The following is a 16,424-nucleotide window of genomic DNA, read 5'->3' on the forward strand; positions in this document are numbered from 1 at the left end:
CAGTTCAATTCATTCCTCCAGCTGAGGATCTGCCTCATCGTGAGCATTTACCAACAGAAATGTCAGCGCTTGTGACTGTGACCAATGGAAATTAAGCCAACTCTAAAACCCGGAGAGTCATGAGACGTACAGCAAAGTTGTGGAAATTTCCAAATCACATGATAGTGTGTACACTAGTCATTTAAAAACCATGCAATGCTGGATGGATGGATGGATGGATGGATGGATGGATGGATGGATGGATGGATGGATGGATGGATGGATGGATGGATGGATGGATGGATGGATGGATGGATAAGGCCAGTGACTAGTAGTAGTAGTAGTTTATGAGTGACGTCCGTCTCTGATAACATGGTTGTGAGTTTGTCTTCTGGTCACAAAACCAACAAGAAGATTAGTTTTACACTGTAAACTATGTGAGATATTTATTGTGTCTATTTTACATCAGCCTCAAACTGGAATAATGGACTTGTGCAGGTCAATGCAGGAGTCCATAAAGGTTACAGTGGTTCATTTTAGTTCTATGCACAAGAAACAGTAGCTTGGAATAAAAAACATATTTTAAATGAAACATCATCATCATCATCAATTGATAAATTAGGATGTACATTACATCTAATTAAAACTGTACACATGTCCTGTATTTGGCTGTTATGTTGGTAGAACTAACATTTTCTGTTGGTCAGATTTTACAGATTGTACATGTTTGAGACCTGAGACTCTCGAGCTCGGTTTCCTGCTTACACCGCCCTGTTTTCACATTTGTATCCATTTGAATTGTTCTACGGGCCAACTTTTCTTTCACGAGAGGCCACAGTAGACGCTGATGGATGATTTAACTGGAGGGGCCGCGTCCTGCAGCCAGATCCCGTTGGCTCGCTGACGCGCTTCACAGAATGGAGCCGGGCTCCGGGTTTGGTGTGGCCACGAAGAGAAAGAACCGGGAGGAGGGATTTGCAGACCGGATAGCGGGGTGACATCAGCTTTGAAAAATGTGTGCGCAAGTTTGTGTGTGTCTGTATCTGAGAACCAGTAGAGTGGCACAAAGAGGGGTGGCAGAGGTCTCACTCTGTTCCGTTTTGGAAAAACGAAATCCCAGCCAAGGCAAAGAAAAGAGGCCTTTAATGTAATAAATCATTAACTTTAGGTTTTTGAGCTTGAACTGTAAAATGCAATCATTTGTAACCAAAAATATCAATCTATCCAAGTTTCTTTGTCATTTCTTAAAGCCAGCTGGTGTGCGTTGAAGGCGTTTTGGATTCCTGCTGTTTTGTATTGATCCAGCCACTCGAGCCCCCACGTGGACATTTCTGCGTCACCACAATTGTCTAGTTAACAGCTGAGCGGCTTTTAGAGAGAGTGAGCCGCTGTGTGCGATAGACGATCTGTGGACGAATCAGACAGCGTGCTTAACCGTGACCGGGAGAGAGGGAGAGAGAGCGAGGAGAGGGAGAGAGAAGGCGTTCCCACGTTCCGGTCCCAAAGCAGCGGACAGCGGAGCGGACGGTGACACGCAGGAAGGAATCACCAGCATCCAGACTCTCGGCTTTTCGCGCTGCTGTGCTCTGACTCCCACCGACAGCTCATCGCACGCGCGTCCCCTTCACGGCCCCGTTTTTCCCACGCCGATGACAAAGTGAAGCGCTCCGTCAGCCGAGCCCACCGCGCCCGAAGGAGCGCACCGCTTTGGCTTCTTTTACCTTACTTCCTCCAGTCCGGGCGGATCGGAAGCCCCCCCCCCCCGCGGAGCCGCGTTCCGTCAGGTCCAGAGGAGACTGTCTTCCCGCATCCCCGTGCTCGTCTGTAGCTGACTCATTTTGCTGCGCTCGGGGTGAGTACGCTCTGTCTCTGTCCGACTCCAAGTTGCGCCTTTTCCCATTTCACACATGCAGCCCGCTTCCTGTTTGAGGAAGACTTCTTTATGGGGTGTAGTTCATGAACCGATGCGGGCTGTGACTCCTTCAGCCTGCTCCATTCATGGCTATGGATCCGTTCTCTCCGCGCATACCGCTACATGGAGGCTGAGACTCGCCTACTTCGCAAACCGCCTGTACAATCTAGTTTTCCTGCAGCAGCTTATTATTTTTACCACTTGTATAAAAGGGGAAAACGTTGTGTATATGAGACGTTTATGGACACTGAAAATAAATATAAAAAGGAAAATAAGAACGCAATGTAAAAGGAAAACATCCTCATCCGTGGTCTTATACCTGTAATAAGCAGAGAAATGTGCAGCGCCTTGGTGGCTTGGACGTGAATGAGTCACGAAGTGGCCTGTTAAGTGGCAAGTTGGTGAGTTTCCCACTCTGAGGGCCTTCACGACATCATTAATTAGTTAATTGGATTGGCTTTAGTGAAGCTGGGGCGTTCATGGACCGGTGTCCTCGTCGCTTCCCTGTTCATATAGAGCCAGTCTGATATTTTAGCACTGAATCATAAAGAGCTGCGATGTTACATAATGTCAGCCTGTGGGTTGGTTCTCCCGGCTCTCTGCGATACTTCGACTGGGCCGCATCTACATCTGCGGTTCTGCTGGGCCGCGCTATCTGCAAGGTTCTGCCTGCCTTCGAGAATCCATTCACAGAAAAGAGCTGATGCTGAACCACGCGCGACCACCTGTGACCGGTCCCGGACGGCCGCGCGGATGTGTGTGTGTGTGTGTGTGTGTGTGTGTGTGTGTGTGTGTGTGTGTGTGTGTGTGTGTGTGTGTGTGTGTGTGAATGAGCGGATGGGGAAGAGGGTGGATCTTTTATGAATGGACGTGTGTGTGTGTGTGTGTGTGTGTGTGTGTGTGTGTGTGTGTGTGTGTGTGTGTGTGTGTGTGTGTGTGCGGGAGAATTTTTGGGGAACTTTATTTGGATGACCAATTAAATACCAGTGAATACTAATAAATCCAGTCTAAACTTTGCGAATAGGTTTTGTACAACAAACACTCGTCTGTTTTTAGAGGTGAGTTCAATAATAGGGAATTTGCTGTTCAGTCATTGAAATCGGCACAAAGAGTGAAATCGTGGTTGTTATCATTTTCACTTTTACAATTATTGCACATCCACATTATTAAATATAACAAAAATCTGGGATAAATCTGTATAATCCAATGAATAAAGGTCATGTTTACAGTGTCCCGGCCCGTGCAGCACAGCAGTGCAGCTCAACAGCTGTGTTGGTTTCCTGGGAGGCTGCATTCCTGTCATAGTTTCCCTGTTCGCTGTTCTTGTTAAAAGCTGGTAAAAGGAAGTTTTTAATGAAAGTTTGAGGGAAGGGAGGAAGTGGAAGGAGAAAACGTGGCTGGAGTCCTAGCGGCAGGTTTAGCAGCACCCTTGACTCAGCTTTTCGGGGGCCGCTCTCCTCCCTGATCCCCATCGATCTGAGCGTCAGAGACAGAAAAGAAAAGTGGGCAGCGCAGCAGAACTGCACTTCCTCTCTCAGGTTCGCTTCCTCCCAGCGTGAGTCTGTGGTGTCGGTTGTCGCCGCTGAGGGAATGTTTGTGGTCGGCTGTTTGGAGGCACTGAGTCAAACACAGTTTTCGGGAAGATCGGTGTTAAACTGGTGAAACTTGAAACAATCAAAACAAAGGATTGTTTTTTTCACTTTGCTAAACTTCAGAGCCAACATTCATGACCAGTAGGAGCTCAGCCAGACAGCAGGCGCTAAGTCCATGGAGCAGCAGGCAACGCTGAATCCTAGTTGAATCAACATCATGAGCCGCTTGAACGACCACTGAATTAGGTTTCGATTCTAAAAGATGAATCAATATGATGGGGCGACATTATTCCAATATCTTGCTTTCAACATGACAGCACATAGCATTAAACGTTAGCAGTAAGCATTAGCATTAAACATTAGCGTCAAACGTTGTTTCAACGTCACAACAATATCTGATGTATATTATATGTTTTAATATATTTTAACGTCGAAGGTCGGTCGTGTGCCTGCTGGGCTTCGTCATTTCTTCAGCCCAACAACTAAAATGCTATTTTTAGTTCAATGGAGAACTTCTCTTTACCGCAAACTGAAACCACTGATATGATTCTTCTTCAGCCACAGGGCAAGAGGATTTAAAACCTCGGTCTCTGCTTACTTCCTTTCAGACTATTTGAATGTGAATGTGATCTTGAGTTTTTTTCACTAAAAAAAGAGCTTTGATAGCGTTTGAATTGTCCCAGAACCCCTACTTAGCTAACTACAGTGACACTGGATGCTCGGTTGAGCCCTGTATCCGGTCGGTCCAACACCAGCACAGAACCCTGGGGATTCTAGAACGCGTGTGGTCCTGAACGAGGCCTCAGGTATCACATGTGGTGTGTCGGAGCCACACAATGGCTTCCTGTGGCGGTGGCTCCTGGGCCGTGCCCCTGGTACACGGATACTGTACGTCCCTGCCTGTTGTCTGGTGTCTCTCCCCTGCGGCGCATTTGTTCACTTCACCGTGTGCGCTGGACTCCAGGAAGCTTTGAGTTACAGCCTCAGTGTCGCTGCCGTCCGACATCACCGCCCTCGTCCTCGACGGCCGCCCGCTTTTTCAGCTCGCTTCCAGATTTGCATTTACAGATTAATCTGCAGGGAAAGTTCCCGTTTTTAACATTAAACTAAAGTGTTTGCTAAAGGAACACAGACAGACTATTACTAGTCTGGTTACCCTTCAAGGAAATTTGCATATTAACCCTGCACCCAGAACAACACTAATACTCTCTTACACTGATACAAATAATTTAAAACCTTTTAAACAAACCACATCTCAATCATCAATTCTTAATGACTGAAACGTTATCCAATAGCTCATAAAGCTAATTTTGTGGACGTTGGCATCGCTAAGTGTTATTTTCATTTTTGAGTAGTCATTGTGGCCATTTGTGTTGCTTCTGCATCTCTTGGTGGATGTTTTGAGTCTCTTTGTTGTCATTTGGCAACTTGTGGTTCTTTTGCACTTCTTTTAATGGTTTATACATTTTTCCCACTCATTTTTTTGTTATAGTTTTGTTGTTTTGTGTTTTTCATGGCTGTTTATAGTTAGTGACTCTTGCACCATTAGTGCAAGTGACATGTGCACTGGAATGAACAGTAGGTTTAAAATAATGTTACAGTAAGTTGTAAGAATTGAGTACCTGGATAAGTCACTAGCAGTAACGGTACAAACTTAGCAAACCAGAGCAGCGGCGGTTATTACTCGGCAGCTCAGCATCACATCTGCAGCAGGTCAGTGTTCGTCTCAGTCACTGGGGTCAAAGGAACCGATACTGCAAACAGAACTGAGTGGGCCAGGAGTGAAAGCAGCACACGGTGCCAAGCTCAACGCCCCCAATGATTGAAAAATGTCTGTAACAAGCACCGAGCATTGTGTTACACTTACTCGGAGCAAACAGGAAGTGATGCCTTAAAGGGGAAGTCCGCGTTCTAATCTGTTTGTATTCCTTTGCCCACGTTCGACGTGTTTTCTAGATTAATTAGATTATTCTACCAAGCAGATTGGCTGCGCACATACAAACACTGGCTCATGTTATGAAGCTGGAAGACGATGATGTCGACGTTTACGCTGAACATCAGCATTTAAAACCTTAATGTACCTGTATGTTCCTTGAAAACGGTCATAAGCACAGTCACAATTCATCAGGCTTTTAACTGGAACAAGAGGTTTACTTTCATCCAGTATTAGCATAGTAGAAGCATGTGCAATGATGCTTATGAGTTTTAAAGTCCCCAAAGACAGAGGTTAAGCGTTTGCCTCCCAGACTGCAGCCACACACAGCTCTAATCCTTCCAGCCACAGCTCGGCCGTGCGGCCGGTCGGTTGCTGTGCTACCAGTGACGCCCACACCGGCGCGGAGCCGCTTTTTAATGCACGCTTTCAGATTTCATGCCGTTTATCCACGACCCCTGCCGCTGCAGAGCTTTCACCCTTCTGGCTTTTAGGTGAAGCAACAGCTCACGGTCGAGGAAGTAGAAGTGAGGTCTGCGTAGATACGTGAAAATGGAGCGGGGGGGGGGGGGCTCAGCTTTGGAAGAGTTTAAGCCCGATCTGTCTGATTGGCGGAGTTTCACAGTGGCCAGAATAATGGCCACACACACACACACACACACACACACACACACACACACACACACACACCTAAGCCAGCACAGACGGCAGCAGTAAACAAACAGCCACGGTGCAGATGGCCTGATGCACAACCACGTGGACGTGCACGCGCTCCCTTTTCTCTTTTTGTCACACGTGCGCACACACAATCATATATGCTGTCCATAAATACTCCTCAGACCACCGCCATTCGCCTGTGCATAATCTACTCGCTCAGCTCCAAATGAAACGCCTCAGTGGTTCTGATTGGATTTGATAAGAGCTGATTCCATCGAAGCAGGAGGGAGGTGAATGCAGTTTGTGAGTGTGAGGCTTTCAGGTGTTTCAGGACGTTCTGTCAAAGGCGGTCTCTCTCTCTCTCTCTCTCTCTCTCTCTCTCTCTCCCTCCCTCTCTCTCTCTCTCTCTCTCTCTCGCTCCCTCCCTCTCTCTCTTTCTGTCGCTATCGCACAGACTCGGTTCCACTGTGAATTGCTCCCTGCACACACACCCGCGTGTCAGCTTTTACCCTGATTGCGTCTTCTTTCACTCAACACCACTTCATAGTTTGCTCAAAGTTGGAGAGAAGCAGCAACCGCCATGAGACGGAGAGTGCCACAGCCAGCTGCTCCGTGAAGCCCCTTGAGTCCCACTCAGCGCTGCAGAGCTGATGCATTTCACATGTTGTTCTAATCGGCATCCAACAAACACAGTCACGACTACTTCGCCGCTTCGTTTAGAAATCAGCCTGCACGTTCATGAAGCTACGAAAACCGATGCAGCAGGGAATTTAGGTGTTTGACAGAAAATCCAGTTTTTGCGATGGCCTAATTAATGGTGATGATAAAACGCTGCTTTCGATCGTGCCACAGACGAGGGCTCAGTCGGAGCCTGTGACAGTGTTTGCACTGCTCCATCCAGGCTTTAGATGATGACGTCTCTCTCTCCGTGTCTGTTATGGTGAAGTTGGTGGTGTGGGTGAACCTACAAGGATTTTTTTTGTCTGTTTGAATAAAGATTTTCGTTTCCTGGCCTCGTCTGTTAAACCACAGTCGTGACTCCATCCCCTTCTCTTGTCTCCGTGTGACCCTCACACGCTCCTGCACCTCCTCTTCACTTCACAAGCAGGCATGTATGTTGTTTATGTAACCCTCTGGGGTCCCGTGGACTCAGCAAACGCTCCAGGTATTGCAACTCGCACTAATTCATTGTAGCGCTACACAAAAGCCCGACTGGAAGTGTTTACGTAAGATCCTTTTCTGAGTTTGCTGAGAACTCAATGTTACGACAAGCAGCCCACAAACTAGACCTGCCCTTGTTATTGTTTGGTGTCATTCTATATTTATAGTAGCTGTTTTTTTCTTGATGTTCTCTTTCAGGGATTGATTTAGAATCTTCTCCCCATGCTTGATTTACACCTTGATTTTCCTTAACCGACGTGAAAGGCTCCTGCAGTCTGTTCCACAAGGTTTAATATTGGAGTAGACTCTCACTCCATTAATACGGAAACGTCTTGGTCACTGCAGCCTCCAGTCTCCAGCTGGGGCTTTAGATGAAGTTTGGGTGGGCAGAGAACGGCCCAGCGAGAAACTCATTTTTCCCCGGCGCTAATGGGAAAACGCACAAACACAGACATAATTTTGTTGCAGGGGCTGTAAGGGAAAAAGAGCGAGAGCCCATAAACCTGCCGTGTTCCTTATACACAGACCTGGCACCGCATTCGGTCTCACGTCGAAAGCACAACAAGAACGGGTAAAAGCGCAAATGGATCCTTAATGGCTGCGTTACCGAGCAGTAATTGAATCATAGGGATGAAAGTTACATCTAAGCTGCGCTGATAATTACCACAGAACGAAGGAGCTGTGACTTTTAACGGTTGCTAAGGCAAGTGGTTTTGTAACCAAGGAGCTAATTAGTAATTCATTGTAATGATTTACTCCTGGTTCTATATCTCCCAATCATTCCCAGTCATTCCCGTGTGTGACGGCGCTGAGGCTGCAGGATGCTCCGGGCTGTTCTCTGTAATTGTGGGTATTTCAATGACTGTGACTGTTCCTTATGTAACAGATGTACTCTACAACACAAATGTGGCTGTCTGAACAGAAACATTAATGTGGAATATTGATTCAGACAAGTTAAACATATACTGATACTGGTAGTTCTCCTTTGGGCTTTAAAGTGGGGATTAGGTTTTTTTGCATGGGCAGTTTTGCAAATACTGTATTTACAGTTTGCAGACTACAAACACTTTTGATTCATTAATCACTGGACGTTTCTCTAATGGGAATACAAGGATGTCTAGGACAGAGGTGCCAATTCCAGCACTACACATCCTGCCTGTTTTAATTTTCCTCCTCCACCAACAGCTGATCGAGTGCATTGTGTCAATCTGAAACTGGACGGTTCTGACTGACATGTTCTTCCCTTCAGCCCTTCAGCTTCTGATTCATATTAACTGTAGTTCACTTAAACCTTTATGACCTTTGTACTTCTTTATTTAGTTTTATTTAGCAAAATCTTCTTTTAACGTGATTCGTATTATAAACCTTTTTACAAGCATTAGCATTAAATGCTGTTTCAGCATTCAGCGTACCTGAGTTCGCCAGTGGTTATGATTCTGCACGTAGACCTGCAGGAGGGCACATCCATGTCCTGCTGTACACCAGTAAGGAGCGTTTCTGTTGATCTCTTCTTCCCAGTCAACAGGTTGCACAAGCAACACAGCCGTACGTGCCTCAATGGGCCGTCCTGCTAGTGGGAGCACTCATTTAACTGTGAGTTATTGCCTCAATAATGTGGAGGTGAAACAGCGAGACGTCCTGCAGTGAATTCATCTGCTGTTATGTTATTATAGAAATCCATAATAGAGTTGCGGCGCGAGGAGGTGATGAAGGCAGGCGGGCAGAAATATGCCAGTTAGATGTGTGGCGTCCCCCAGACGCAGGGAGATGGACTGAGTTTAATTTTCTCTGAATTGCACCGATCTTCCCCTCTGATACCGACGTGCTTAATCCACTAATGGAAGGATAGAGAGGCTGGGAGAGCGAGGGGGGAGGAGGAGAGGACGAGAGGGGGGGGCACAGGGCAGAGCGAGCTGAAAGTTGGAGTCACGTCTGAAGCCATTAGAAACACACAGAAGGAGTTGTTTAATCTCTAATGGACTGGATGCGGCCTCTATAGGTGTGTGCAGCACAGAGGGGCTTCCTTCCCATTCAGCCCTGACGATGACTCAGACTACCCCCCCCCCCTTCCTCCTCCTCCCTCTCACCCCTTCTTCTCCATCTCGTTTCTCTCACCTCGTTCGTCCCTCTTCCTTCAGAGCAGCAGCAGCTCTCGTTCCTCATGACAGACGCTGTACATTAAAGAGCGGGATGGAGATGTTCTTTACGCCTTTGAAGATTACCTGAAGAGACGCGTAGAAAAAGCACTTAACAGTCTGACAAATTAAGGACCATTCAATGAAAACACCATGAAATTCATAAAAATCTGATTTGTCTAAAATCACTACAATCAAATCAAAACTAACGGTTCTTCCAAACATTGACAGTTTGTTTTTTAATGTATTTGTTAATGTAGAAGCACACTATTTTGAATATTGTTACTGTGGCCAAAAATATTACTGTAGTACAACTGTGAGATTCATAACATCAAGTATGACATTATTAGTGCTAATGTTTAAATTCAGAAGCAGAAATTGGTTGAACATCCTGTGCGGTTGTTATAGCAGATGAAAACGTACTGTGGCTCTGCAGTCCTTCGGAAAACGAGGCGAACAAAGACTCGCTGAATTGTTATTACGTAACTCAAGGCCTCAGATGTGTGTCAGTGCTTTTTAATGCGTGTGCGACGTGTGTTCATGAGAAAATCCTAAAACCCCTCAGAGCAACGCTGGAACAAAGACCAACTGCAGCTTTGGATGAAATGAAAATATTAAAATTGAGAGTTGGTGTTTGAAAACATTTTAATTAAATCATTTCACATGGGAAAGATTGTGTTAAAAGTGATTTTATTACTTTTGGCTCTAAAAGCCGAACGTTGCTGCAGGATTGCTTTATTATTTAATTATTTTTGCATTAAAGCAGCATTTACTTCTGAAATATTTAAAAATTAAATACACCAAGCAACACAGGACTGGAGAATACGCCCAGATAGATATAGTTTTATTCACATGCATTATTAACAAGGCCTGTCAAGGTACTTACTCATGTCTGCAGCCACATTAGCTCAGTGTGTTTTGTCTGCATTGGTGCCTTGTGTCCATATTGTTGTAATGTGTGTTTGGCTTCATGTAAAGGGTGATGTGAGGCGTTTCTGTGTTCAATGCATGCGTCTGATAGAAACTGTGTTTCGGAGGTGGAGGCGTTGGTGTGGGCTGATGCAGGCGTGGGCGTTCTGGCCTCGCCTTTGAGTGTGTTTGTGCGTCTGCAGCTGTGGCCCTCGTCCGTTAGGTTATGGCATCCTGTTCCTCTTCCACCGGGAGCGGAGCCAGCCTCCGCGAGCTGAGCGATACAGTGGAATAGGGCTCCATTACGCGTGCGCCTTCTTTTCGCCGAGCGGCTCGACCGACGCTCAGCAGCCTCCCGGTTTCTCCTGATGAAACGAGGGCCCGTGCGTGAAGTTTATTAAAGTGGTCGATGCGAAAATCTATCTTTTTGTGAGGTATTTCATCAAGTTAATGGCCTTATCGCGCCTTCCCTCCACTCCGACAGTGACAGACAGGCTGAGCACAAAAGGATCTGCAGACTAACACTCCTGCATATGCTGCAAAACGCAGGCCCACAATAGCGGAGGGGAACGAGGCGTTCACACCCTGCTCGCAGCTTCGCTTAGGTGAGAATGTGGATTTGTGCAGGTGTCTGTCATTTTCAGGCAGACTTCAAAACACACAAATACACCTACAGCAGATAAGGTAGATGACGTGAACCTCTTATTAAACGCTTTTGTTCTTCCCGTCTGGCGCAAACGCTCCGGCAGCACTTTTTCCTGCAGGAGCCAAACAGGAAATGATGTTATTTTTCCTTTATTTAGTTTTCTTTGACTTATTCTATTATGCATGTAGTAGATCCGAGCCCTTCAGAGGCAGAGTGGGCCTTTCAGCAGCGCGTGGGTCACTCGGCCTCTGCGCTCGCTTCTTGCTTTTCTTTGCGTATTGTTACAAAAGGGCGACAAAGAGGAAGAAGGTTTGTGGGTTATGGTTTAAACAGCTGCCGCTCAAAGGCCACGCGGCGTCTGTGAAAGGCATTACGCGCTGATCAAAGCTAACGGGCGGAAGGTGTCAGAAGAGTCTGAGAACGCAACACAGGGAACGAGTCAAATCACGAGCGGCGCGACAGGAAGTGGACGAGGGAGGACGGAGGCGGTGGAGATGCTCGGCGGCGAACGGAGGAAGCAACGCAGCGAGGCCACGTGAGCGCGACGAGAAGGTGCTGGAGACAGAAAACAACGTTCTGTCTCCTGAAGAAAGAAGATTCAAGATTCCAAAAGAAGAAAATGCATCCAAGCTTTCTCATTTTTCTTCACTGAAGCTGAAGTGCTTTGGTAGCTGGTCTGGGCTGCTTGCTAACGTTAGCTAGCGTCACCGCACCAGCGACTGTGATGTTCAGAGTAGGAGTGCGGGGAGCTGCTGTCTATTTAAGCTTCATGTAGGCTGCTCTTCTCTGGTCGAAGCAGGAGAAACAGTTGTTTTAGCTGAAAACGATTCCGACGGCTGTCGCTGTTTCTCCGCAGCCGCTGCATCAGTTCTTCTTCTTTCTAAATAAAACTTTGACCCCTTGAGGAAATGAGCTGCCTCGTGCGTCTGGCTCTCGTCTTCTCGGCAGGAGGCGTCTTGAACAGGACTCTGCTTGAGTCTAACATCTAAACTCTCCTCGTCCCTCGTTGACCTCACGCCTCGTCCTCCTCCCCTTCAGGTCTTTCTCTGTTTGTCTTTCTGATTCTCGGCCCTCGTCCCTGGACACATGCAAACACTGGACACGTTAGGGACCGGCCTCTGATCGTGGGGATTATTTGACAGCGGTTCCTTGCAGGTGGACTCTGTCTGAATGCTTTTGGCTCTTAATTGGTTTCCTGGCTTGACTACCTGACCGCCATCTGTCTTCCTGAGAACAAGCAGAGCTGCATATTTAGAAACATGACGTTCTGTGTAGCTGGGAATATTTTATTGGGTTTTTAGCATCTTAGTATTTTATCTCGGTTTTGAGCCACAGAACTGCAGGATGATCCAGTTAAAGGAAGTTTTCAGGTATCTGAACTCTCAGAAAGGGACGAGCGTCTGTAGTTCCAAAAGCTATGCTGATATTTACATTCCTATTGTTACTATTTAAATTTAATAGACCATTGAAAAGCGTAGTTTCCTATTTTTTCTTGGGTCATAATAATTATTAATGGGAGACTCTGGTCTCTGCTCACCCACCTGTCTGTCGTGCGTGTGTCTGTGTAGGCTGACATTGATGTAATATGGACTTTTTCCCTTCAGGTCTCGAGGGCTGAATTCGTTGAGCGTTATTAACCCTGCGACTCATTGTGCCAGCGTTTAGCTCGTCGGTCCATTTCAGACGTGACTGCTGCTCGTTAAAAAAAAAAAAAAACGACATCACAGGTCACATTGAAAGGAACCAGACATTTGCGCAATTTAATATAATGATGTTCAATTTAGTGTGAGTAATCCCTTCGTCTATGATAACAACAGGTCAGGAGTTTAGTTCTAGCGTTAAACTAGTTTCCTTCTTTGTTTTAGCTCGGTTGTCATGGTCACCACATTGTCATGCTCTGCCGCGTCGACGCTCACAAAGAGCCTGGCATGAAGAGCAGGAGGAAGAGGATGAGTCGCAGTTGAAGGGCTGAGAGATGAGGAGGGGAGATATTTTTGGACTTGACTTCACAGCAGGGCGTCTGGAGGGGCTGACGTCGCCTCGTGATTTGTACCTTTCGTCAGATTCAGCCTGGAAGTCTCTGCTGCAGCCTCGCTCGTGCACACGCCGGAGAGAAGCGAAGCAGCGCTCTTACATCCTTCTTTCAGCTTCGCACGCGCGCTCGCTCAGCCCCTCCCTCCCTCGTCCGCTCTCCTCCCAGAGGCACCAAGATATTTTTATCTTCCATAAAGCCCAAACGCTAATGAAGCATCGACGACACAAATACATTTCCATGAATTTTCATATCTGGCTCTGCTGTGACACTATAGCATCTCTCATAGCATAAACTGTCGCAGCGCATGAAAGTCGGGATCCTTCCAACTTGTTCCGATGCATTTCAGCGGTAATTGTACATTTTAAAGAGCCGTTTAATCACGTCTCATCTCCTCGTTAGCGCGAGGAGCAGTGGAGTGAAATGATGCCACTTATTCACAGCCCATTTGCTTCTTTTCATGTAACAGTTTACAGTGTCATCAAATATGAGCCATGCTCCTCTGACACTGTAACAGGATGTTCTTAAGATGCATTTATTTGCATTGAGCGAGCAGCTTAAATACATGTTCACATCATCACCTTTTGTCCACAGACAGCGCAAGCACAGCCACCATCACTCTAGTTATTAGATGGAGCATCTTTCCTATTATCTAACATTAAGGTTGATGTCAGCTAATGCTCTGGGAACATTATATACAGTAATGTGCTGTATTCAGACTCTGTGACAGCATCATTTTGTCGCCTTATATTTTTCAAAGGCTTTGGCAGCAAGGAGTTTTAATGCCAACTCCACTCCCAAGACATTTCTACATCTTTCTGTGACACTGGTTTTGCTCAGCAGACGAGGTTTGTTCAGTTGTTATGGAGAAGCAAAACTTTACTGGGGAAAATCTCCATGACAACAGAGCAGCATCTATTCAGAGAAGAGGAGAACATCAACGTGTTCCAGAAAGTTTCAGAAAATTCTAGTGAATCTAAAAGAGACCTTTGCTTTTATTTGCCAGATTCAAATATGAAAGTTCAAACAGCACTGTCCGTCATGCAGTGATCCGTATTATGAACTGCATAAGAATAAAACTAATTCTCTACAGTAGGACCATTTGAAGGAGGTTAGCGCTGAGAGAATTGTGTGTGAAAGCTTAAATCACCATCACCTGCAGCATCCAAACAAAAGGAGATGACATTAGCGCCAGTTACACCAGCAGCTTAAACCCACTTGGAAACGTAAACAGCCTCTAATAACCGCTCGCTGTGCCGACTTATCAGGTGCTGAAAGTTACCGACTTGCTTACGGTGGCTTAACCGCATGGAAGCAGGGTCTTAATGGATTAAAGAATTAGACCTGACGCTGGTTCAGCGGCGCGGCCGTGCATTGCGTGACTGCACTCGGCCGCTGTCTCATTTGGCCGAGCCGCTGTCGCCACGGGGTCACCGAGTCAAGAGGTTCGTCCCAGAATAAACAGGGCCTCGCTTTGATTAGAGGACGTACCGGGCGGCGCGCGAATGGGTGTGTGGGCACGTTGCAGCTCCTGGTATGTCTGCACATGCAGAAACCATTTCCCTCCATCCTTTCATGTCACCTTTTTTATTTTGCTCCCTTTCATGCATCTCTTCCAGCATCTGCACTCGCCACATCTGGTCTCTCTCTCTCTCTGACTCTCACTCTTACGCTCCCCCCCTCTCTGGTTTTAGTCATGGCCATCTGGTCTTTTCCTGCAGCCACGATGAACCATTTGCCATTTAGAATTTAGATTAAGCAGCTCCAGTCACAGAGGATGGGCTGATTCTCTCTCGCTCACATCAGAGCATTCATCCACATGTGTGTGAGACATGCAGCTGTTCATATTCCTACAGCCAGTCACGCATACAGTTAGACATTAGCAACCCTCGTAGAGACGTTCAGACCACTATTTAGAGAATGTACAAAAGGCTTGATATTATGTTCACTACAGATTTGTGAATATGGTTTAGATGTAGAACTAGATGAGTCTTTTCCAACTTTTAAAAGTTGGTTCTCGATAATACGTCACATTTAGCGATGAGGATGTCTTTCAAACTTGTCATCATTTGTATATATTGTGGAGCCCAACTGATTTAGCCGAGGAGATGGTGGAGACCAAACCTGAGCAGTGGAGCAAAAAACAGTGGGGTCGGTGTTGCTCTGTATGTGTAAATACACACAGTTGACTGTAAGAATTACCCAACAAATTGTAACGTGCAGCCCAAACACGTCAGTGTAGATGGGTCTGAAGCGTCTTTCCTACTTATTGTCTGCACGTGGTTGAACCAATTAGATCCACTGCACGCAGGATGTCTGTACATAAAGCCGACCCCTGAGGCCGAGAGAGGAGAGGAAGAGGGCAGTGTTGAACAAAGCAGGCGGCACAGGCTCCGGTTTTAATTCTGATGCAGAGTCCAGCTGCTTCTCTTCCCTCTCTGTCCCTCCTGTTCTGCATCTTTCACCTCTCTCAGCCGCTCTCCCCCGTTTGCAGTCCGCTTTTCTCCCTTGGCGGCTTCTGTTTTTTCCGCTGCTCTAAACCCAGGGCCAGGAAGTGTGTCCATGGTGATAGCAGGAAGTTAAGCCTCGGCTTGGTCGGACAAAGCCAGGTCTCAGCGGTACAAAACCCAGCTCAACAGCAGCTCCGGGAAATATCTCGCTTCCTCAATGGCGTCTTTACTTTAATGTTTTTACAGATCAAGTGAGTTTTTATGTTATTTTTGGTTAAAAAGCAGTGATTTATTTAGTATTTACAGTTACATCACACTGTCTTGCCTGTGTTTTATTGGCTCAGTAGAGGTTCATCGAGTGATGCCACACTGTGTGTGTATGTGTGTGCACACGTGTGTGTCTGGTTGTACTAATGCATCAAGTCCTCAAATCTGTACAGTCGCGTGTTTCCTTCCAACAATAACCAACAAATCAATGACTCGTTCCTTTGTCTCACATTTGCCAGTCTGGTTTTTATTCATGCTCGCTCACTAAAACGCTTCCATTTTATTGCCTTAAGTGTTTTTGGCTCTGTCTTTCAATCATCTTTAACCCCTTCAGCTTTATTCAGAGGTGCAGGACGAATCCACACAAAGAGAAGCATGGAGGATCTGAGAGGGCCTCAAACACCAGATACTGTACATGTAAAAGAAAAGGCTTGTAACAAAGGTAAAATCTTTCTGGGCTAAAACATGCAGTAATTTTGTGGAAGTGGAGAAATGTAATTATTATAGACACTTGAGAGGGAACTCAGATCAAATCTAAGTCCTCCTCCAACCCCGTCCAGCTTCTTAAGGAAGGAAAATCTAAATCCAGTAGAAAGGTGCTCAGTAAGCCTTGTTACCAATAAAGAACACAACAGTTCTGGATGCACAAAGCTTAAATACGCATTTAGCTTATAGTCACATGTAATTCAGTAAATTGCCAGTGACACCCTCCAATCAAATGGATCTTCCTTGGGCTATTTGAAAACACTAA

The 16,424-nt window shown here is 46.2% G+C and overlaps 1 protein-coding gene across 1 annotated transcript in view; it reads left to right on the forward strand.

Annotated features, from left to right (window-relative positions):
* The first annotated feature begins 1,430 nt into the window (after window positions 1-1,430).
* The window catches only part of LOC114848147 (astrocytic phosphoprotein PEA-15), a 29,398-nt gene continuing 14,404 nt past the window's right edge, over window positions 1,431-16,424 (forward strand). Inside the window, exon 1 of the mRNA XM_029138398.3 lies at window positions 1,431-1,831. The gene's annotated coding sequence lies outside the window, so the exon portion shown is untranslated. The remainder of the gene's footprint in view (window positions 1,832-16,424) is intronic.

Source organism: Betta splendens, chromosome 2, assembly GCF_900634795.4.
Source record: "Betta splendens chromosome 2, fBetSpl5.4, whole genome shotgun sequence".
Taxonomy (NCBI): Eukaryota; Metazoa; Chordata; class Actinopteri; order Anabantiformes; family Osphronemidae; genus Betta; species Betta splendens.